Raw genomic sequence first — 24,043 nt, 5'->3', positions numbered from 1 at the left:
CTCCACAGAGTTGGGTAGGACTGCCTTTAGTTCCTTTGCGCCTTATTTATGGAACAAACTGCAGATCCAACTTAAGTTAGACACTCTGGTGTCCCTTGCCCATTTCAAAAATGTTATGGAGGATCAATATGATGTTGTCTGTGATTGTTTCTGTTGAATTGTGTCTTTGTTTTGTATGTTTGAAATGTTCTTGTCTGTATGCCTAAAACTGTACATGTCAACATGTTTACACAGGGCACAGCCGTAAAAGAGATCCAGGTCTCAGTCTGTTTTCCCTGTTAAAATAAAGATTAAAAAAAAAAAAAGCTATATATATACATTTTCCAACATCTGTGGAGATTAAAGGGATCTCTAGTGTTATTTTTTAAATTGAACCTTTAACTAGGTAAGTTACTTAAGAACAAATTCTTATTTACAGTCTATCCTGGCCAAACCATAACGAAGCTGGGCCAATTGTGCTCCACCCTATGGGACTTCCAATCACGGCCAGTTGCGATACAGCCTGGAATTGAACCAGTGATGCCTCTAGCACTGAGATGCAGTGCCTTAGACCACTGCACCACTCGGGAGCCCATTCTTGAGAGTGGGTGTAGTAACTTATTATTCCTAACTTAATTAATGAAGTCACATATGAAGAGAGTTTCTGAAAGATTGCTTTTGTAAAAAAAAAAGACAATGCAGCTCTCTTCTTACAGAGAGGTCCATCCGACATTTTTATACAGATTACAATGAGTCCTAAAATTGCCCCATGATAAATCTTATTGCGGAATGGTAGACTACGTCCAAGGGTTTCAAATTAGAGGTCTCCGCATGCATGTGAACTATATTACCAAAATCCAATACAGGGAGAAGTGTTGTTTGAACAATCTTTCTCCTATTTTCAATACTGAGGCATGATTTATTTCGATATAAAAAAAACTATCTTGGATCTTAGCTTCTTAGTCAGATTTTCTATAACTTGTCATCAAGCCAGACACACAGGTACTTACAGTACATTGAGAAACAAGGTCAATTTGTGCTCCATTTGTAACGCAAATATGCAGGTTCTCAGGGTCAACATTTCGTGACCTAGGCAACAGAATGAGCTTGTTTTTTTATATACTTATATTTAACCTCTATGGGCTAGGCGGGACGAATTCGTCCCACCAACGTAACAGCCACTTGAAGCCTGTGGCGCGATTTTCAAAACCTTAAAAATCCTATTACTTCAATTTCTCAAACATATGACTATTTTACAGCTATTTAAAGACAAGACTCTCGTTAATCTAACCACACTGTCCGATTTCAAAAAGGCTTTACAACGAAAGCAAAACATTAGATTATGTCAGCAGAGTACCAAGCCAGAAATAATCAGACACCCATTTTTCAAGCTAGCATATAATGTCACATAAACCCAGAAGACAGCTAAATGCAGTACTAACCTTTGATGATCTTCATCAGATGACAACCCTAGGACATTATGTTATACAATACATGCATGTTTTGTTCAATCATGTTCATATTTATATCAAAAACCAGCTTTCTACATTAGCATGTGACGTTCAGAACTAGCATACCCCCCGCAAACTTCCGGAGGAATTCGCTAACATTTTACTAAATTACTCACGATAAACGTTCACAAAAAGCATAACAATTATTTTAAGAATTATAGATACAGACCTCCTCTATGCACACGATATCTCCGATTTTAAAATAGCTTTTTGGTGAAAGCACATTTTGCAATATTCTAAGTACATAGCCCAGGCATCACGGGCTAGCTATTTAGACACCCGGCAAGTTTAGCACTCACCATAATCATATTTACTATTATAAAAGTTTGATTACCTTTTGTTGTCTTCGTCAGAATGCACTCCCAGGACTGCTACTTCAATAACAAATGTTGGTTTGGTCCAAAATAATCCATCGTTATATCCGAATAGCGGCGTTTTGTTCGTGCGTCCCAGACACTATCTGAAATGGTAAATCAGGGTCGTGCGCATGGCGCAATTCGTGACAAAAAAAATCTAAATATTCCATTACCGTACTTCGAGGCATGTCAACCGCTGTTTAAAATCCATTTTTATGCCATTTTTCTCGTAAAAAAGCGATAATATTCCTACCGGGAATGTCCATTTAGCTAAACTGAGGAAAGTAAACAAAGCTTTCGGTCGACGCGGGCACGCGCCTGAGTCTCACAGTACTGTAACCAGCCACTACCCAAACGCGCTACTTTGTTTCAGCCAGAGCCTGCAAAGCCACGATTCAGCTTTTTGCCGCCTTCTGAGACCCTATGGCAGCCGTAGGAAGTGTCACGGGACAGCTAAGATCCTCACTCTTCAATAAACAGAGACAAGAAGAACGACACCTTGTCAGACAGGCCACTTCCTGCCTGAAACCTTGTCAGGTTTTTGCCTGCCAAATGAGTTCTGTTATACTCACAGACACCATTCAAACAGTTTTAGAAACTTTAGGGTGTTTTCTATCCATATGTAATAAGTATATGCATATTCTAGTTACTGGGTAGGAGTGGTAACCAGATTAAATCGGGTACGTTTTTTATCCAGCCGTGTCAATACTGCCCCCTATCCTAAACAGGTTAACACTAATGTAAGATCTGTAAGTGGTTTCTGAACTGAATCAAAGTCATGCTGCAGTGGTATACGCTGGGAGTCTGAAAGCAAGAGCAGGTGGTGAGTTTAATAAATAAACAGAACATCAAACACTATAACAAACACAAGTAGCATATAGACATGAAACACATACACAATACTGACTGGGGAAAGAACCTAAGGGAGTGCCAGATATAGGGGAGATAATAAGTGAGGTAATGGAGTCCAGGAGTGCCTGATGATGACGTGCAGGTGCGCATAATCATTGATGCCAGGAGTAGACGTGACAGGCCTGCTGCACCGACGTGTCACAGCAACACAAAACTGTGTCATCTGCAAAGAGATGAATGTTAATAGTGTTTCCTATGTCAATAATATACAGTTGAAGTCATACGTTTACTTAGGTTGGAGTCATTAAAACTCGTTTTTCAACCACTCCACAAATGTCTTGTTAACAAACTATAGTTTTGGCAAGTCGGTTAGGACAACTTCTTTGTGCATGACACAAGTAATTTTTCCAACAATTGTTTACAGATAGATTATTTCACTTATAATTCACTGTATCACAATTCCAGTGGGTCAGAAGTTTACATCCACTAAGTTGACTGTACCTCTAAACAGCTTGGAAAATTCCAGAAAATGATGTAATGGCTTTAGAAGCTTCTGATAGGCTAATTGACATAATTTGAATCAATTGGAGGTGTACCTGTGGATGCATTTCAAGGCCTACCTTCAAACTCAGTGCCTCTTTGCTTGGCATCATGGGAAAATCAAAAGAAATCAGCCAAGACCTCAGAAATAAAATTGTAGACCTCCACAAGTCTGGCTCATCCTTGGGAGCAATTTCCAAATGCCTGAAGGTACCACGTTCATCTGTACAAACAATAGTACGCAAGTATAAACACCATGGGACCACGCAGCCGTCATACCGCTCAGGAAGGAGATGCGTTCTGTCTCTTAGAGATGAAAGTACTTTGGTGCGAAAAGTGCAAATCAATCCCAGAACAACAGCAAAGGACCCTGTGAAGATGCTGGAGGAAACAAGTACAAAAGTATCTATATACTTTTACCACAGTAAAATGAGTGCTATATTGACATAACCTGAATGGCCGCTCAGCAAGGAAAAAGCCACTGCTCCAAAACCGCCATAAAAAACCCAGACTACAGTTTGCAACTGCACATGTGAACAAAGATTGTACTTTTTGGAGAAATGTCCTCTGATCTGATGAAACAAAAATAGAACTGTTTGGCCATAATAACCATCGTTATGTTTGGAGGAAAAAGGGGGATGCTTGCAAGCCGAAGAACACCATCCCAACCGTGAAGCACGGGGGTGGCAGCATCATGTTGTGGGGGTGCTTTGCTGCAGGAGGGACTGGTGCAATACACAAAATAGATGGCATCATGAGGCAGGAAAATGATGTGGATATATTGAAGCAACATCTCAAGACATCAGTCAGGAAGTGAAAGCTTGGTTGCAAATGGGTCTTCCAAATGAACAATGACCCCAAGCATACTTCCAAAGTTGTGGCAAAATGGCTTGAGGAATACAAAGTCAAGGTATTGGAGTGGCCATCACAAAGCCCTGACCTCAGTCCTATACAACATATGTGGGCAAAACTGAAAAAGTGTGTGAGAGCAAGGAGGCCTACAAACCTTGTGGAAGGCTACCCGAAACATTTGACCCAAGTTAAACAATTTAAAGGCAATGCTTCCAAATACTAATTGAGTGTATGTAAACTTCTGACCCACTGGGGGGAATGTGATGAAAGAAATAAAAGCTGAAATAAATCATTCTCTCTACTATTATTCTGACATTTCACGTTCTTAAAATAAAGTGGTGATCCTAACTGACCTAAAACAGGGAATTTTTACTCAGATTAAATGTCAGGAATTGTGAAACTGAGTTTAAATGTATTTGGCTAAGGTGTATGTAAACTTCCGTCTTCAACTGTATGTATATGGATATATATATTTAGCAAAATTGGAAATGGGATTGGAAATGATGCAGACAATTACATTGCTGGAAGCAACAATCTATCGGCAATATTAAAGCTGATCCACCCCTTAAATTATATTTTTTTAAATAATGAAAATACAGTGTGAACGCCTTAATAAACAGGGCATCACAGCTCTTTTTAGAATCCAAGGCATTGACAAGATCATTAACAACTAGCGTGGTTGCTGTGGTAGCACTATGCCCAGGCCTGAACCCTGATTGGTTTATATTAAAAATACAATTATCAAAACAAAAGGAACAAAGTGGTACATTAACCAAGGATTCAATAATCTTAGCTAAAGAAGGTAGTCTTGAAATCGGGCGATAGTTGTCAAGATCATTTGTATCCCCACCCTGATGGCAGGACATATGTGGATTTAATCAACATTCAAACTACTCTTTTCAAGAGCTGGCTTTGAAATACATTTCAAATATATAGCCCGCGGAGATAAAACGGTGATTAAATGTATTAATAATACCAATTTTATCAGCAATTAATTTATTGTGGGAGACACAACCCTTCAGTGATACAAATACATACACACTTTCACACTCGTGCTGCTACTCTGTTTTTTATTGTAATATAATTATCTATTCTGATGCTTAGTCACTTTACCCTGCCTTTATGTACATACAGTATCTACCTCAAATATCTCGTACCTTGCACAGTGATATGGTACTGGTATTCCCTGTATATACAATACAGTATTCATTCAGCTTCATTCTTGTGCATTTTATTCCTCTTATTTATCTTTTTGATTTTTTGCTCTGCTTCATTGGGAAGGGCTCGTAAACAAGCATTTCACGGTAAAGGATATCAAAACCGTCACGCAAATTGACGTTCAATGATTAGACCAGCCATTTCCACCATCAAACAATTCCATATGTTATTCCAATTCTCCCACAAGGCTTAGACTTTTAGGGGTTAATGGCAGAGGCTACTGCAGCATCCTGCAATGCTTGCAGTTCTACCTGCAGTTATTGCTGATGGACTGAACACTGTGCTCAACAATGCTTACCAGTGGGTTAAAATGGAAAATTATCGAATATGTTAAACAATATAATGTGTTTGTTAAACACTAATATTTGGGGTTTACAAAATATTTGTGTTACATCAACTCATATTTAATCATATTATGAGTAAATCCAGCACATTTTTATGGCTAATATTCATTCTTACTTTATTGTGTAAACTCAAACAACGTATTTATTTTTTTAAACTCAAAAACATAGGGCATTACATGTACTCAATAATACTGTGTCATTTTGTTACATTTAAAAAAAAAAAGTAGATTCAACACTTAATTTGTTACAGTGTAGTAACATAACTCTTTCCCCGTATTTCACTGATATTTCCTCTGCAATAATGCTGTAAAATGTAACATTATGGTATCATTATACCCCATTATTTATTTATTTCATTTTATTTCACCTTTATTTAACCAGGTAGGCAAGTTGAGAACAAGTTCTCATTTACAATTGCGACCTGGCCAAGATAAAGCAAAGCAGTTCGACAACATACAAAAACACAGAGTTACACATGGAGTAAAACAACATACAATCAATGATGCAGTAAAAAAAATAAATAAAAAAAAAATAAGATTATATATAATGTGAGCAAATGATGTGAGATAAGGGAGGTAAAGGCAAAAAAATGCCATGGTGGCAAAGTAAATAAAGTATAGCAAGAAAAACACTGGAATGGTAGATTTGTAGTTTGAAGAAAGTTCAGAGATAAAATATAAATAATATGGTGCAAAGGAGCAAAATAAATAAAATAAATAAATACAGTAGGGGAAGAGGTAGTAGTTTGGGCTAAATTATAGATGGGCTATGTACAGGTGCAGTGATCTGTGAGCTGCTCTGACAACTGGTGCTTAAAGCTAGTGAGAGAGATAAGTGTTTCCAGTTTCAGAGATTTTTGTAGTTTGTTCCAGTCATTGGCAGCAGAGAACTGGAAGGAGAGACGACCAAAGGAGGAGTTGGCTTTAGGGGTGACCAGAGAGATATACCTGCTGGAGCGCGTGCTACAGGTGGGTGCTGCTATGGTGACCAGTGAGCGGAGATAAGGGGGGACTTTACCTAGCAGGGTCTTGTAGATGACCTGGAGCCAATGTGTTTGGCGACGATTATGAAGCGAAGGCCAGCCAACGAGAGCGTACAGGTCGCAGTGGTGGGTAGTATATGGGGCTTTGGTGACAAAACGGATGGCACTGTGATAGACTGCATCCAGCTTGTTGAGTAGGGTATTGGAAGCTATTTTGTAAATGACATCGCCGAAGTCGAGGATTGGTAGGATGGTCAGTTTTACGAGGGTATGTTTGGCAGCATGAGTGAAGGATGCTTTGTTGCGAAATAGGAAGCCAATTCGAGATTTCACTTTGGATTGGAGATGATTGATGTGAGTCTGGAAGGAGAGTTTACAGTCTAACCAGACACCTAGGTATTTGTAGTTGTCCACAAATTCTAAGTTAGAACTGTCCAGAGAAGTGATGCTGGACAGGCGGGCAAGTGCAGGCAGCGATCGGTTGAAGAGCATGCATTTAGTTTTACTTGTGTTTAGGAGCAGTTGGAGACCACGGAAGGAGAGTTGAATGGCATTGAAGCTCGTCTGGAGGGTTGTTAACACAGTGTCCAAAGAAGGGCCAGAAGTGTACAGAATGGTGTCGTCTGCGTAGAGGTGGATCAGAGATTCACCAGCAGCAAGAGCGACATCATTTATGTATAAAGAGAAAAGAGTTGGCCCAAGAATTGAACCCTGTGGTACCCCCATAGAGACTGCCAGAGGTCCAGACAGTAGGCCCTCCGATTTGACACACTGAACTCTGTCAGAGAAGTAGTTGGTGAACCAGGCAACGCAATCGTTTGAGAAACCAAGGCTACTGAGTCTGCCGATGAGGATGTGGTGATTAACAGAGTCAAAAGCTTTGGCCAGGTCAATGAATACGGCAGCACAGTATTGTTTCTTATCGATGGCGGTTACGATGTCGTTTAGGACCTTGAGCGTGGCTGAGGTGCACCCATGACCAGCTCTGAAACCAGATTGCATAGCGGAGAGGGTGCGGTGGGATTCGAAATGGTCGGTAATCTGTTTGTTAACTTGGCTTTCGAAGACCTTAGAAAGGCAGGGTAGGATGGATATAGGTCTGTAGCAATTTGGGTCAAGAGTGTCACCTCCTTTGAAGAGGGGGATGACAGTAGCTGCTTTCCAATCTATGGGAATCTCAGACGACACGAAAGAGAGGTTGAACAGGCTAGTAATAGGGGTTGCAATAATTTCGGCAGATAATTTTAGAAAGAAAGGGTCCAGATTGTCAAGCCCAGCTGATTTGTAGGGGTCCAGATTTTGCAGCTCTTTCAGAACATCAGCTGAATGGATTTGGGAGAAGGAGAAATGGGGGAGGCTTGGGCGAGTAGCTGTGGGGGGTGCAGTGCTGTTGAATGCAGTAGGGGTAGTTAGGTGGAAAGCATGGCCAGCCGTAGAAAAATGCTTGTTGAAATTCTCAATTATAGTGGGCTTATCGGTGGTGACAGAGTTTCCTATCCTCAGTGCAGTGGGCAGTTGGGAGGAGGTGTTCTTATTCTCCATGGACTTTACAATGTCCCAAAACTTTTTAGAGTTGGAGTTGCACAAAGCGAATTTCTGTTTGAAAAAGCTAGCCTTGGCGTTTCTAACTGCCTGTGTGTATTGGTTTCTAACTTCCCTAAAAAGTTGCATATCGCGGGGGCAGTTCGATGCTAATGCAGAACGCCACAGGATATTTTTGTGTTGGTTAAGGGCAGTCAGGTCTGGGGAGAACCAAGGGCTATATCTGTTCCTGGTTCTAAATTTCTTGAAAGGGGCATGCTTATTTAAGATGGAGAGGAAGGCATTTAAAAAAAATAACCAGGCATCCTCTACTGACGGGATGAGGTCAATATCCTTCCAGGATACCAGGGCCAGGTCGATTAGAAAGGCTTGCTCGTTGAAATGTTTCAGGGAGCGTTTGACAGTGATGAGTGGAGGTCGTTTGACCGCTGACCCATTACGGGTGCAGGCAATGAGGCAGTGATCGCTGAGATCTTGGTTGAAAACAGCAGAGGTGTATTTAGAGGGCACGTTGGTTAGGATGATATCTATGAGGGTGCCAGTGTTTGCGGCTTTGGGGTTGTACCTGGTGGGTTCATTAATAATTTGTGTGAGATTGAGGGCATCAAGCTTGGATTGTAGGATGGCTGGGGTGTTAAGCATGTCCCAGTTTAGGTCACCTAGTAGCACGAGCTCTGAAGATAGATGGGGGGCAATCAGTTCACATATGGTGTCCAGAGCACAACTAGGGGCCGAGGGGGGTCTATAGCAGGCGGCAACGGTGAGAGACTTGTTTTTGGAGAGGTGGATTTTTAAAAGTAGAAGTTCAAATTGTTTGGGTACAGACCTGGATAGCAGGACAGAACTCTGCAGGCTATCTCTGCAGTAAATTGCAACACCGCCCCCTTTGGTCGTTCTATCTTGTCTGAAAACGTTGTAGTTAGGGATGAAGATTTCAGAGTTTTTGGTGGACTTCCTCAGCCAAGATTCAGACACAGCTAGGACATCCGGGTTGGCAGAGTGTGCTAAAGCAGTGAATAAAACAAACTTAGGGAGGAGGCTTCTAATGTTAACATGCATGAAACCAAGGTTATTACGGTTACAGAAGTCATCAAAAGAGAGCGCCTGGGGAGTAGGAGTGGAGCCAGGCACTGCAGGGCCTGGATTCACCTCTACATCCCCAGAGGAGCAGAGAAGAATAAGTATGAGGGTACGGCTAAAAGCTATAAGAATTGGTCGTCTGTGACGTCCAGAATAGAGAGAAAAAGGAGCAGGTTTCTGGGGGCGATAAAATAGCTTCAAGGTATAATGTACAGACAAAGGTATGGTGGGATGTGAGTACAGAGGAGGTAAACCTAGGCATTTAGTGATTATGAGAGAGATATTGTCTCTAGAAACATCATTGGATCCAGAAGATGTCATAGCATGTGTGGGTGGAGGAACTGAGAGGTTGGATAAGGTATAATGAGCAGGGCTAGAGGCTCTACAGTGAAATAAGCCAATAAACACTAACCAGAACAGCAATGGAGAAGGCATATTGACATTAAGGAGAGGCATGCTTAGCCGAGTGATCAAAGGGTCCAGTGAGATTCAGACAGCTAGCCGGGCCATAGGTAGCAAGCTGGTGGAAGATGGGAGGGAGGTCTGTTTTTTGCCACCTCGTGCGTTTCCGTCTGTGGGTTAGTGGGGTTCCGTGTGGAAGGGGGGACCAGTCCAAGTTGGCAAAATAGTTAGTTATAGTGGCCCAAGAAAAGTGTCCGATAGACCTATTCAGATCGCAGCCGAAAAGACAGCTAACGATTAGCGGGCCGCAGATGGGCGATCAGGTTACGTCGCGACGGAGGGGCCAGTTGGATAACTCCCTCGGGCAGATAACGTCGGTGGTCCAGTCGTGAAGACCCGATGGGGCTCCGCATCGGCAGTAAAACGGGTCAGGATAGGTGAGTTGTAGCCCAAGAGACACTTCAGCTGGCTAGCTCAGGAATAGCCCAGGAGTGCCTGACGGAACTCTTCAGCTGGCTAGCTGGCTATCTCCGTAATAATGTGTGTTAATTCCGTGACCGACGTTGCCAATAGTCACTCAGGTAGCAGCTAGTTAGCTGCAAGATCCATCACATTAAAGTGTGTTATATCTGTAATACTCCATTGTTGCCTGAATGTCTAAGTATTATTTCAGTGTTATGCATGTCCTTGACTGTACCTACATGCCACTTTTTGGCATATCCTAATGTGACCATATTGCACGTAAATGCTGTATTGGGTAACACATTGTAGGGTCATTTGGATTGACATCGAAGCTAACTTAACTTGGTCAAACGTGTTACTGGTGTTTCTGCCATTGTTTGGAGAAACAAGTGTTCTGTATAGAACTGTCTGTGGTTAGTGTACAGGGGGTGGTGCACTGTTTCACTGTAGTTTAGTAGGCACAAAATGTTTTGTAGGCACACAATGTATGTACAGTATGTCGGTAAATGCATACACTAGGTGGGTCTGTATTTGAGTATATGGGTGTATGGCCTGTCTAGGGATAAAATACTTACAGTTTATGTGTGTGTAGTTGTGTGTGTCACTGTGTGCGTGCGTGCGTGCGTGAATGTGTGCACACCCTAACTGACGCGTGTGGTTTCACATATGTGACCTCCCATGTCCCAGAATGCCGCCTCCACTCCACCACACCAGCGGCGCACACATGCACACACACACATACATAAGTATTCCGCCCTAGACAGGCCAGGTTGCCAGAGCTACACAACTCCCACCCATTAGTGGCAGAAATCCAACATAACCATGGCAACCAGTCTTTTACCCCCAGGGAGACGAGCAGTAGAAGTGAAAGGCTCTATTCAATTTCCATAACCACACACACACACACACACACACACACACACACACACACACACACACACACACACACACACACACACACACACACACACACACACACACACACACACACACACACACACACACACGCAAAAACTTACACACGAATGCGGGAACCTCACAACACACATACATGAGCTCAGACCCATGCATTACACACACACAAACAAACACAGCACAGCCCAGTCTCTCAGTCCACCTCACATTGCCTCCATTGGTCTGGGCTGTAAGTGTGAGCTTGTTAGGGAGAGCAAACACAGAACTCATATTACATGGACACACACACACTTTTACACATTGCACACACAGGAACATTGAATTGTACACATATCTTGTATTACACACACCTCACATTACACACACATACACACACAAAAACAACCATGTATACCATGCTGATTAGACGTTAGATTGTTTCACTCCATTTAGTCACCTCATATGCACAGATGATTGTTAATGTGGATATAGTAACTGATGTGCATCTAGTAACTAATTTAGCAATGTCAGAGTCCAGAATATTAATATATACAGTATGTACAGTGTATTCACACCCCTTGACTTTTTCCAGATTTTGCCTGAATTTAAAACGGAATATACTGAGATTTTGTGTCACTGATATACACACAATACCCCATAATGTCAAATTTAAATTATGTTTTTAGAAATGTTTACAAATTAATAAAAAATGAGAACCTGAAATGTCTTGAGTCACTAAGTATTCAACCCTTTTGTTGTGGCAAGTCTAAATAAGTTCAGGAGTAAAAATGTGCTTAACAAGTCACACAATAAGTTGCATGGACTCACTTTGTGTGCAATAGTAGTGTTTAACATAATTTTTACATCCCCATCTCTGTACCCCGCACATACAGTTATATGTACAGTCCCTCAGTTGAGCAGTGAATTTCAAGCACAGATTCAATCACAAAGACCAGTGAGGTTTTCCAATTGTTCGCAAAGAAGGGCCCCTATTGGTAGAAAAAAATACATTGAAGATCCCTTTGAGCATTGTGCAACTATTAATTACACTTTGGATGGTGTATCAATACACCCAGTCACTACAAAGATATAGGATCCCTTCCTAACTCAGTTGCTAGAGAAGAAGGAAACCGTTCAGGGATTTCGTAATGAGGCCATTGGGGATTTTAAAACAGTTGGTTTTAATGGCTGTGATAGGAGACAACTGAGGATGGATCAACAACATTGCACTTACTCCACAATACTAACATAAATGACAGAGTGAAAAGAAGGAAGTCTGTACAGAATAAAAAATATGCCAAAACATGCATCCTGTTTGCAATAAGGCACTAAAGTAATACTGCAAAAAATATATCAGATCTGGGAGCCGCTACAGGCTCTCATGCCTCAGCCGGATCATCAGGCTCCCCTGCTATAGCCGGCTCGTCGGGCTTTCATGCCTTCACCAGATCGCCAGGCTCCCCTGCTTCCACCGGCTTGTCAGGCTCTCATGCCTCAGCCGGATCACCAGGCTCCCCTACCTCAGCCGGTCTGTCAGGTTCCCGCACTCCAGCCGACGACAGGTTCCCGCGCATCAGCAGGGGTGACCGGTCTGCTCCTGATCCCCGGGATCGTCCCTTTGGTTCGCATCCTGCGGTTGGAGCCAAACGCGCCGGGGAGGGAGTACCGTCATGTATGCTCTCTCCGGTGCTCTAGGTCGCCATGCTCCCGCATCTCAGCCGGACTGACAGGTTTCCCGCACCTCAGCAGAGGTGACCGGTCCACTTCTGATCTCCGGGAAAGTATTTTTGGTCAGTGTCCTGTGGCTGGAGTCGCGCATCGGAGGAGGGGATACTGTCACATGTGCTCCCTCTCCGGCCTCTAAGTCAACAGGCTGCTCGTTATGGTGCACACCTGTCACCATCGTTACGCGCACCTGCGCGTCATCAGACTCACCTGGACTCCATCACTTCTTGATTACCTTCCCTATATATGTCACTCCCTTTGGTTCCTTCCCCAGGCATCATTGTTTCTGTTCCTGTGTCAGTTCTATGCATTGTTTGTGTTTCTTATTTTTTCTATTATATTGTTTATTTATTAAAACACTCACTCCCTGAACTTGCTTCCCGACTCTCAGCCCACATCGTTATAATGGTGTGTATAGACATTATGAAAGTATATGAATAAAAAAGGTGTACAGCAGTAGTTATATAGAATGAGCAATGACTATAATAGAGTATATACTGTACATATGAAGTGGGTAAAACAAGAGAGTCTTGTCTTTAAAATGCTGTAAAATAGTCATATGTTTGAAAAATTGAAGTTTTTGTATTTTTGAGGAATTTGTAATTCGCGCCACGCCCATCATTGGCTATTGGAGCAGGTGTTCCGCTAGCGGAACGTCTAGATGTAAGAGGTTAAAGACAAGACTCTCGTTAATCTAACCACACTGTCCGATTTCAAAAAGGCTTTACAACGAAAGCAAAACATTAGATTATGTCAGCAGAGTACCCAGCCAGAAATAATCAGACACCCATTTTTCAAGCTAGCATATAATGTCACATAAACCCAGAACGACAGCTAAATGCAGCACTAACCTTTGATGATCTTCATCAGATGACAACCCTAGGACATTATGTTATACAATACATGCATGTTTTGTTCAATCAAGTTCATATTTATATCAAAAACCAGCTTTTTACATTAGCATGTGACGTTCAGAACTAGCAAACTTCGGGTGAATTTACTAAATTACTCACGATAAACGTTCACAAAAAACATAACAATTATTTTAAGAATTATAGATACAGAACTCCTCTATGCACTCGCTATGTCCGATTTTAAAATAGCTTTTCGGTGAAAGCACATTTTGCAATATTCTCAGTAGATAGCCCGGCATCACAGGGCTAGCTATTTAGACACCCAGCAAGTTTAGCACTCACCAAAATCAGATTTACTATAAGAAAAATGTTATTACCTTTGCTGTCTTCGTCAGAATGCACTCCCAGGACTTCTACTTCAATAACAAATGTTGGTTTGGTTCAAAATAATCCATAGTTATGTTCAAATATCCTCTGTTTTGTTCGTGCGTTCAAGACACTATCCGAATGGTAAAGAAGGGTGACGCGCACGACGCATTTTGTGACAAAAAATTCTAAATATTCCATTACCGTACTTCGAAGCATGTCAACCGCTGTTTAAAATCAATTTTTATGCCATTTTTCTCGTAAAAAAGAGATAATATTCCGACCGGGAAAGCGTGTTTAGGTTCAAAGACGAAAGAAAATAAAAACATGGGGTCGACTCGTGCACGCGCCTCAGCTCAATGTCCTCTGATAGAGCACTTGCCAAAAGCGCTAATATTTTTCAGCCAGTGGCTGGAATTACATCATTCAGCTTTTTCCCGCCTTCTGAGAGCCTATGGGAGCCGTAGGAAGTGTCACGTTACAGCAAAGACCCTCAGTCTTCAATAAACAGAGTCAAGAAGCTCAAGGAATGGTCAGAGAGGGCACTTCCTGTACAGAATCTTCTCAGGTTTTTGCCTGCCATATGAGTTCTGTTATACTCACAGACACCATTCAAACAGTTTTAGAAACTTTAAAGTGTTTTCTATCCAAAGCCAATAATTATATGCATATTCTAGTTTCTGGGCAGTAGTAATAACCAGATTAAATCGGGTATGTTTTTTATCCGGCCGTGTAAATACTGCCCCCTACCCCCAACAGGTTAATAAGAATGATTGATTGAGCAGGGTTGGTCAGAAATCCATTCAAGCTGATTTTAAGACACCAGCTAACCTAGCCCATTTCCTATAATATCTAACATATACTGAATGTACAAAACATTCGGAACACTTTCCTAATATTAAGTTGAAACCCCCGTTTGCCCTCAGAACAGTCTCAATTCATTGGGGCATGGACTTTACAAGATGTCGAAAGCGTTCCACAGGGATGCTGGGCCATGTTGACTCCAGTGCTTCCCACAGTTGTGTCAAGTTGGCTGGATGTCCTTTGGGTAGTGGACCATTCTTGAAACACACGGGAAACTGTTGAGCGGGAAAAACCCAGCAGCATTGCAGTTGAATGACTACCGCATCTCTGTACACATACAGTACAATTATGTGTCAAGCAGTGAATTTCAAACACCGATTCAACCACAAAGACCAGGGAGGTTTTCCAATGCCTTGCAAAAGAAGGGCACCAATTGGTAGATGGGTAAAACACTTAAAAAAAGCAGATATTGAATATCCATTTGAGCATGGTGTAGTTATTAATTACACTTTGGATGGTGTATCAATACACCCAGTCACTACAAAAATACAGGCGTCCTTCCTAACTCAGTTGCCGGAGAGGAAGGAAACCGCTCAGGTATTTCACCATGAGGCCAATGGCGACTTAAAACAGTTACAGAGTTTAATGGCTGTGATAGGAGAAAACTGAGGATGGATCGACAACATTGTAGTTACTCCACAATGCTAACCTTTAGTCAATTTTGAATTCAGGCTGTAACACAACAAAATATGGAATAATTCAAGGGGTATGAATACTTTCTGAAAGCACATTTTGTTGTGTTACAGCCTAAACTCAGAATTGATTGAATATTTTGTTTCTCATCCATCTCCACACAATACCCCATAATCAAAAAGTGAAAAAATGTTTTTTAGAACGTTTTCAAATGTATTAATATCTAATTTACAATAAGTATTCATACCCCTGAGTCAACACATGTTAGAATCACCTTTGGCAGAGATTACAGTTGTGTCTTTATTCTCAACCATTTTTTCTCACCTACCCCTGAGCAATAATACTAGGTAGGGGTCAAAATGATTGACAACCCTAAAGATTCTTATAAATAAAGTTTAGTATTTGGTCCCTTGTTCCTAGAACGCAATGACTACATCAAGCTTGTTGTTTGTTACTACAAACTTGTTGGATGCGTTTGCAGTTCGTTTTGGCTGTGTTCCAGATTATTTCGTGCCCCCCAAAAAAGATATGGTAAATAATGTATTGTGTAATTTTGGATTCACTTTTAGAATATGTTTCTAAACACTTCTATATTAATGTGGATGCTTCCATGAGTATGGAGAGTCCTGAATGAATCGCGAATAATGATGAGTGAGATAGGTGCATAGGGTCAAAGATCATATCCCCAAGACATGCTAACCTCCCAGCATTACCATTTTAACAGGGGAGATGAACATGTCTTGGGGGTATGCTCTTTGACCCTGTGTAACGTTTTCACTCATCATTACTCAGGATTTATTCAGGGTTATCCCTAATCATGGTCCCGTGGGACTCAGTTGGTAGAGCATGGCACTTGCAAAGACAGGGTTGTGGGTTTGATTCCCAGGGGTGACCAGTATGAACATGTATCAATCTGTATGCACTCACTACAGTAAGTCACTCTGGATAAGAGCATAAAAATGTTTTAAATGGTAGCATCCACATTCATGTAAAAGTGTTAAGAACACATTCTATTCTTATTTACAATAAAAGTGACTCAGAAATAACACAATGCATTACTTACCATTAATTTCTATTGGGCACAAAATAATCAAAACTAACTTCAAATGCATCCAACAAGTTTGTAGAGCCACAAGCTTGATGTAGTCATTGCGTGCTAGGAATATGGGACGAAATAATAAACTTTTAAGTCCTTTATTTATAAGAATCTTTAATATTTATTTGTTAAACTGTGAAATCAAACTGTCCACTTAGGAAGCAACACTGATTGACAATAAATGTCACATGCTGTTGTGCAAATGGAATAGACAACAGGTGGAAATTATAGGCAATTAGCAAGACACCCCCAATAAAGGAGTGGTTCTGCAGGTGGGGACCACAGACCACTTATTAGTTCCTATGCTTCCTGGCTGATGTTTTGGTCACTTTTGAATGCTGGCGGTGCTTTCACTCTAGTGGTAGCATGAGACGGAGTCTACAACCCACACAAGTGGCTCAGGTAGTGCAGCTCATCCAGGATGGCACATCAATGCGAGCTGTGGCAAGAAAGTTTGCTGTGTCTGTCAGCGTAGTGTCCAGAGCATGGAGGCGCTACCAGGAGACAGGCCAGTACATCAGGAGACGTGGAGGAGGCTGTAGGAGGGCAACAACCCAGCAGCAGGACTTTGTGCAAGGAGGAGCAGGAGGAGCACTGCCAGAGCCCTGCAAAATGACCTCCAGCAGGCCACAAATGTGCATGTGTCTGCTCAAACGGTCAGAAACAGACTCCATGAGGGTGGTATGAGGGCCCGACGTCCACAGGTGGGGGCTGTGCTTACAGCCCAACACCGTGCAGGACGTTTGGCATTTGCCAGAGAACACCAAGATTGGCAAATTCACCACTGGCGCCCTGTGCTCGTCACAGATGAAAGCAGGTTCACACTGAGCACGTGACAGACGTGACAGAGTCTGGAGACGTTCTGCTGCCTGCAAACGTTCTGCTGCCTGCAACATCCTCCAGCATAACCGGTTTGGCGGTGGGTCAGTCATGGTGTGGGGTGGCATTTCTTTGGGGGGCCGCACAGCCCTCCATGTGCTCGCCAGAGGCAGCCTGACTGCCATTAGGTACCGAGATGAGATCCTCAGACCCCTTGATAAATTGGATTTCCATTGATTATTTTTGTGTGATTTTGTTGTCTGCACATTCAACTATGTAAAGAAAAAAGTATTTAATAAGATTATTTCTTTCATTCAGATCTGGGATGTGTTGTTTAAGTGTTCCCTTTATTTTTTTGAGCAGTATATTTATTTGATATGCTCATTATTGCTCATCGTGTAACGGCTGTCGTATAGAGGGGACCAAGGCGCAGAGTGTTGAGTCCTCATAACTATTTTTATTTAACCTGTCTGGGCTAGGGGGCAGTATTTTCACGGCCGGATGAAAAACGTACCCAATTTAAACAGGTTACTACTCTGACCCAGAAACTAGAATATGCATATTATTAGTATATTTGGATAGAAAACACTCTGAAGTTTCTAAAGCTGTTTGAATGATGTCTGTGAGTATAACAGAACTCATATGGCAGGCAAAAACCTGAGAAAAAGTCAACCAGGATGTGGAGGATCTGAGAATTGTAGTTCTTCTTTCTAGTCCCTTTCGAAACTACAGTATCTGTGGGGTTACGTTGCACTTCCTAAGGCTTCCATTGGCTGTCAAAAGCCTTCAGAAAGTTGTTTCAGCCTTCTCCTGTTACTGGGAAGATAATAGGAGCTCAGTTACTGAGTGGACTGCCTTGCAACAAAGGGATTGGATATGCTCAGTCCCGCGAGCTCGCCGTTCCTTATTTTTCTCCTTGAATGAATACGCTATTGTCCGGTTGGAATATGATCGCAATTTTACGTTAAAAATACAATAAAGATTGATTTTAAACAGCGTTTGACATGCTTCTAAATAAAGGAACATTTAGACTTTTCGTCTCTGGTACCGCGCTCGCGCGTTATGCCTTTGGATAGTGACCTGAACGCATGAACAAAACGGAGGTATTTGGACATAAATGTGTATTATTTCGAACAAAAACAACATTTCTTGTGGAAGTAGCAGTCCTGGGAGTACATTCTGACGAAGATCAGCAAAGGTAAGAGAATATTTCTAATACTAATTCTGAGTTTAGGTGACCCCGAACTTGGCGGGTGTCTGTATAGCTCGCTGTGATGGCTGAGCTATGTACTCAGAATATTGAAAAATGTGCTTTCTCCGTAAAGCTATTTTAAAATCTGACAAAGCGATTGCATCCAGGAGTAGTCTATCTATAATTCTTTAAATAATTGTTATGTATTTTGTCAACGTTTATGATGAGTATTTTTGTAAATTGATGTGCACATTCACCGGACGTTTTGGTGGGAATACATTTTCTGAACATCACGTGCCAATGTAAAATGCGGTTTTTGGATATAAATATGAACTTTATCTAACAAACCATACATGTATTGTGTAACATAATGTCCTAGGAGTGTCATCTGATGAAGATCGTCAAAGGTTAGTGCTTCATTTAGCTGTGTTTTGGGTTTTATTGACACCTGTCCTTGCTTGGAAAATGGCTGTGTGATTATTTTTGTCTATGTACTCTCCTAACATAATCTAATGTTTTGCTTTCGCTGTAAAGCCTTTTTGAAATCGGACAATGTGGTTACATCAAGGAAAAGTGTATCTTTAAAATGGTGTAAAATAGTTGTATGTTTGAGAAAGTTGAATTATGACATTTTGTTGTTTTTGAATTTGCCGTCCTGATATTTCACTGGCTGTGTCCCGCAGGTGGGACGCTAGCGTCCCACAAAGCCCATAGAAGTTAAACTCTGAACACTAAAGAAAATAACAAAGAGAAAACGATCAGTTAACAGTTCTGTCAGGTACTGAGGTCTACACAGAACACAACTAAACAGAATGCAACTGCCCACAAACACACTAGAAAAAACCCCAACATAAATATGATCTCCAATTAGAGACAACGCGAACCAGCTGCCTCTAATTGGAGATCATCCCCCAAAAAACAACATAAAAATAGAATACTAGAACAAAACATAGAAATAGAAAACATAGACAAACCAGGGTCAGGACGTGATACATCATTTTTCAAGACTGTCAGTAATTTGGTTCCCCACTGTATGTATGAATGTGCAAAACATTAAGAACACCTGCTCTTTCCATGACAGACTGACCAGGTGAATCCAGGTGGAAGTTATGATCCCTTATTGTCACTTCAATCAGTGTACATGAGGGGAGGAGGAGTTAAAGAAGGATTTTTTTGAGACATGGATTGTGTACTGTATGTGTGCCATTCAGAGGGTGAATGGGCAATACAAAAGATTTAAGTCCCTTTGAACGGGGTATGTTAGTAGGTCCCGGTTTGAATGTGTCAAGAACTGCAACGCTGCTGGGGTTTTCACGCTCAGTAGTTTCCCGGGTGTATCAAGAATGGGCCAACACCCAAAGGACATCCAGCAAACTTGACACAACTGTGGGAATCATTGGAGTCAACATGGGCCAGCATCCCTGTGAAACACTTTCAACACCTTATAGAGTCCATCCCCCAACGAATTCAGGCTATTCTGAAGGAAAAAGGGGTTGCAACTCAATATTAGGAAAGTGTTCCTAATGTTTTGAACACTGTGTGTGTGTGTGTGTGTGTGTGTGTGTGTGTGTGTGTGTGTGTGTGTGTGTGTGTGTGTGTGTGTGTGTGTGTGTGTGTGTGTGTGTGTGTGTGTGTGTGTGTGTGCGTGCGTGCGTGCGTGTATATATATATATATATATATAACAGTTACCCACCTTGCGAGATATTTGCCAACCCATACCCATTTGGCAGTGCTTTTCCCATGTCGGAGAGTAGCTCTGTGGACAGTGCTGATTAGAAAATCATTGTTTACTACTCCCCTCCAAAACAAAACCAAACATGGATTCCATGTTGTGGAATCGCTTGGCATGCTCAACTGTCTGTGTTTCACACCTGTTTGTCCTAGCTAATCAGCTTTGCAAATAGGCCACTGTGTTTATCCAGACAGGAAGTAGGGGGAACGTGTGTGCACACAGCGAGAACAAAACATTGGCATCCATATTAGATTTTGATTTGGGTGGGGTTGTCCAAACTGGATTTTATATTTTTTGTTCAGCGACGCAAACAGCTTCAGACGCGGGACACATGCTGCTAGCAGGTACAGTATTTAGACCATTAATTCATTTTATGCAGTCCCTATGGAATGCCCTTAGACCCAGTCTTAATTAAATAATTAATTAGAGGTTTAATATTAGGCTACAGCTAACCAGACTACTGAAAAGCCATGTAAACATGTGCATGAGCTCGGCAAATATGCATGTGTATTTACATCGTGTGCACATGCTTCATGTGATAGAAATCAGAACACACTATCAGGGCTTTGAAAACTTGGTTTAATAAACTTTCCTGTGGATAAATTGTCTCAGATTCCTTCCTACATAAGGACCAACCACACAGACAACCAGAAGTAAGTTCAAATGTAATTTTATTAAGCATTCCGGCTTGTAGAGAACCTAAGAGGACCATTTCCAGAATCAAACACTGAAATGTCCCAGATGGTGAATTTAGAAATTCACTCATCTGGTCCCCAGGCAAGTCTTGTCCCTCTCTGGGTGCAACAAGCAACATTCTGGGAAGGGAAACAACTATCTCTAGATCTCAGAGCGGTTGACATCACATACAGTGATGCTCCTTTAAAAACTGCGAATGAACGCTGCAGGATTTAGAGGTAATTTGTGGTTTAGTACGGTACCCTGCGTCACTACGTCATTGCTCCAGAACAGCGCAAGGGGGAGTTAGAGCACTGATTATGCTTTTGGGTCCTACTGTGTCTCTAACTGACGATGAATGGGCAAAATAAACCTAAATAGAAACTGATAATTGTGCACAACTTCAGTATTACTTACTAAAACTGTTGTTACACTAAGGTTTTTATTATTTTCTTTTGTTAGGATTATTTTGCTCTTACTGTATGCCACTCCCAACCAGTCACATTGTACAGTGCCCGAGTGGTGCAATTGTTTAAGACACTGCGTAGCAATGCAAGCTGTGTTGTTACAGATGCTGGTTCAATACCCGTGCTGGCTTCGACTGGGAGACCCATGAGATGACTGTAGGTTGTTGGTTTCTCTCCCTCTAAAAACAGAAATAAATAATTCTAAATAACAAAGTGGCTTTATTTACAAATTAGTAACAATGTTTCACCCCATGTTCAAGAATGGCCTTTTTCTCACTCACTTTAGGTTATTTGAAAACTAAATCATCTCCAAAATAAGATTTTTTTTAAATAAAGCGATTATTATTATTAATTTAGCATGATATAAAAGCCCGTTGGATATACTCACAGATATATTATTAACCCTGGTATTAACAGGACAATATATATGGGTCATATTGATCATGGCTCCCGAGTGGAGCACAATGGGATTGCCTTGCAGTTCTCCAGCTGTATCCACTGAAAGCGCACAAGGTTCAAGGCACGAAGGCACGAGGGCAGGGGGCCCAGAGGGTTTTTCATTTTTCATGGAATACAAACACCATAATATTAATCAAATTAATTAAGCAAGTACCAAAGTTTGGACACACCTACTCATTCCAGGGTTTTTCTTTATTTTTACTATTTTCTACATTGCAGAATAATAGTGAAGTCATCACAACTATGAAATAACACATATGGAATCAGTTAAGAGCCAATTCTTATTTACAAGGACAGCCTACTCCTTCCTCCCCGTCGGGGAATTGAACCCCGGGCTCCCGCGTGTCCGCATTCTCTCTAGTACAGCCATTATTGAAGGCTATCAAATGCTTCTCAAAGATGCCCTCTAGTGGTCAAACTAGCACTAACTAGCATTAATGGTATCAGTGGTTCACACTTAAATAACGTGCCATAGAATTCTGCAGCACCATGCAAGCTGCGCCGCAGTACGCTGCAACTTTAAAAGGAGGACGCACTGTAGGCTACACTAGGTTCATAGGCCTGGCTAACATGTCCATGACCTGATAGAAATATGTGCCCAAGAAGACTAAGAGTAAGCGCACAGGTGTTGTCTGTGTTACCCACCTTGAGGCAGAGGCAGCTTACCTTATCTAGCTTCTAACTGGCAGCATTGACCATCTGGGCCTGCTAGCTCCAGCATTGTTTGGTCATTTAGTTGTTTGCAGTTGGGCGGATAGCCACAAAAGCCTAAATACAATACTCCCACATCCGGTCTTCATGTGTAGGAGCACACACATAATGGGACAATTCGGAGTACAACGCATTTCTCATCCCTGGATTGAGGTACATTTTCTGAGACATATCTCGCGTCGGCTCCTCATTATCTTAATATACACAGGAAGAATATAACATAATTTACCAATTTTTGGGAGCATACACTATAACGCAGTATTTGAAGTCGTGGCTGAACGACAACACGGATAATATACATTTGGCTGGCTTTTCCGTGCATCGGCAGGACAGAACAGCTACGTCTGGTAAGACCAGGGGTGGGGGTGTGTGTCTATTTGTCAATAACATCTGGTGCGCGATGTCTAATATTAAAGAAGTCTCGAGGTATTGCTCGCCTGAGGTACCTCATGATAAGCTGTAGACCACACTATCTACCAAGAGAGTTTTCATCTATATTTTACCACCACAAATTGATGCTGGCACTAAGACCGCACTCAACGAACTGTAAACAAGAAAATGCTCATCCAGAAGCAGCGCTCCTAGTGGCTGGGGACTTTAATGTAGGCAAAACTTAAATCTGTTTTACCTGATTTCTACCAGCATGTCACATGTATAAACGGAGGGGAAAAACGCTCTCCCTCGCCCTCCATTTGGCAAATCTGACCATAATTCTATCCTCCTGATTCCTGCTTACAAGCAAAAACTAAAGCAGGAAGTACCGGTTACTAGCTCAATTCAGAAGTGGTCAGAAGATGCGGATGCTACACGACAGGACTGTTTTGCTAGCACAGACTGGAATACGTTCCGGGATTCATCCAATGGAATTGAGGAGTATACCACCTCAGTCACCGGCTTCATCAATAAGTGCATCGACGACGTCGTCCCTACACTGACTGTACGTACATATCCCAACTAGATGTCATGGATTACAGGCAACATCCACACTGAGCTAAAGGCTAGAGCTGCCGCTTTAACGGAGTGGGACACTAATCCGGACACTTATAAGAAATCCCACTATTTCTTCAGATGAACCATCAAACAGGCAACGGGTCAATACAGGACTAAGATTGAATCCTACTACACCAGTTCTGATGCTCGTCGAATGTGGTAGGGCTTGCAAACTATTACGGACTACAAAGGGAAACCCAGCCGCGAGCTGCCCAGTGACGCGAGCCTACCAGATGAACTAAATGACTTTTATGCTCGCTTCAAGGCAAGCAACACTGAAGCATGCATGAGAGCACCAGCTGTTCCGGACGACTGCACTCAGAGCATGCTTGGACCAACTTGGAAGTGTCTTCACTTACATTTTCAACCTTTCCCTGACCGAGTCTGTAGTACCTACGTTTCAAGCAGACCACCATAGTCCCTGTGCAAAAGAAAGCAAAGGTAA

This window comes from Salmo salar, chromosome 21, assembly GCF_965601325.2.
Source record: "Salmo salar chromosome 21, fSalSal1, whole genome shotgun sequence".
NCBI lineage: Eukaryota > Metazoa > Chordata > Actinopteri > Salmoniformes > Salmonidae > Salmo > Salmo salar.
Note: the sequence above shows the minus strand (reverse complement) of the source record.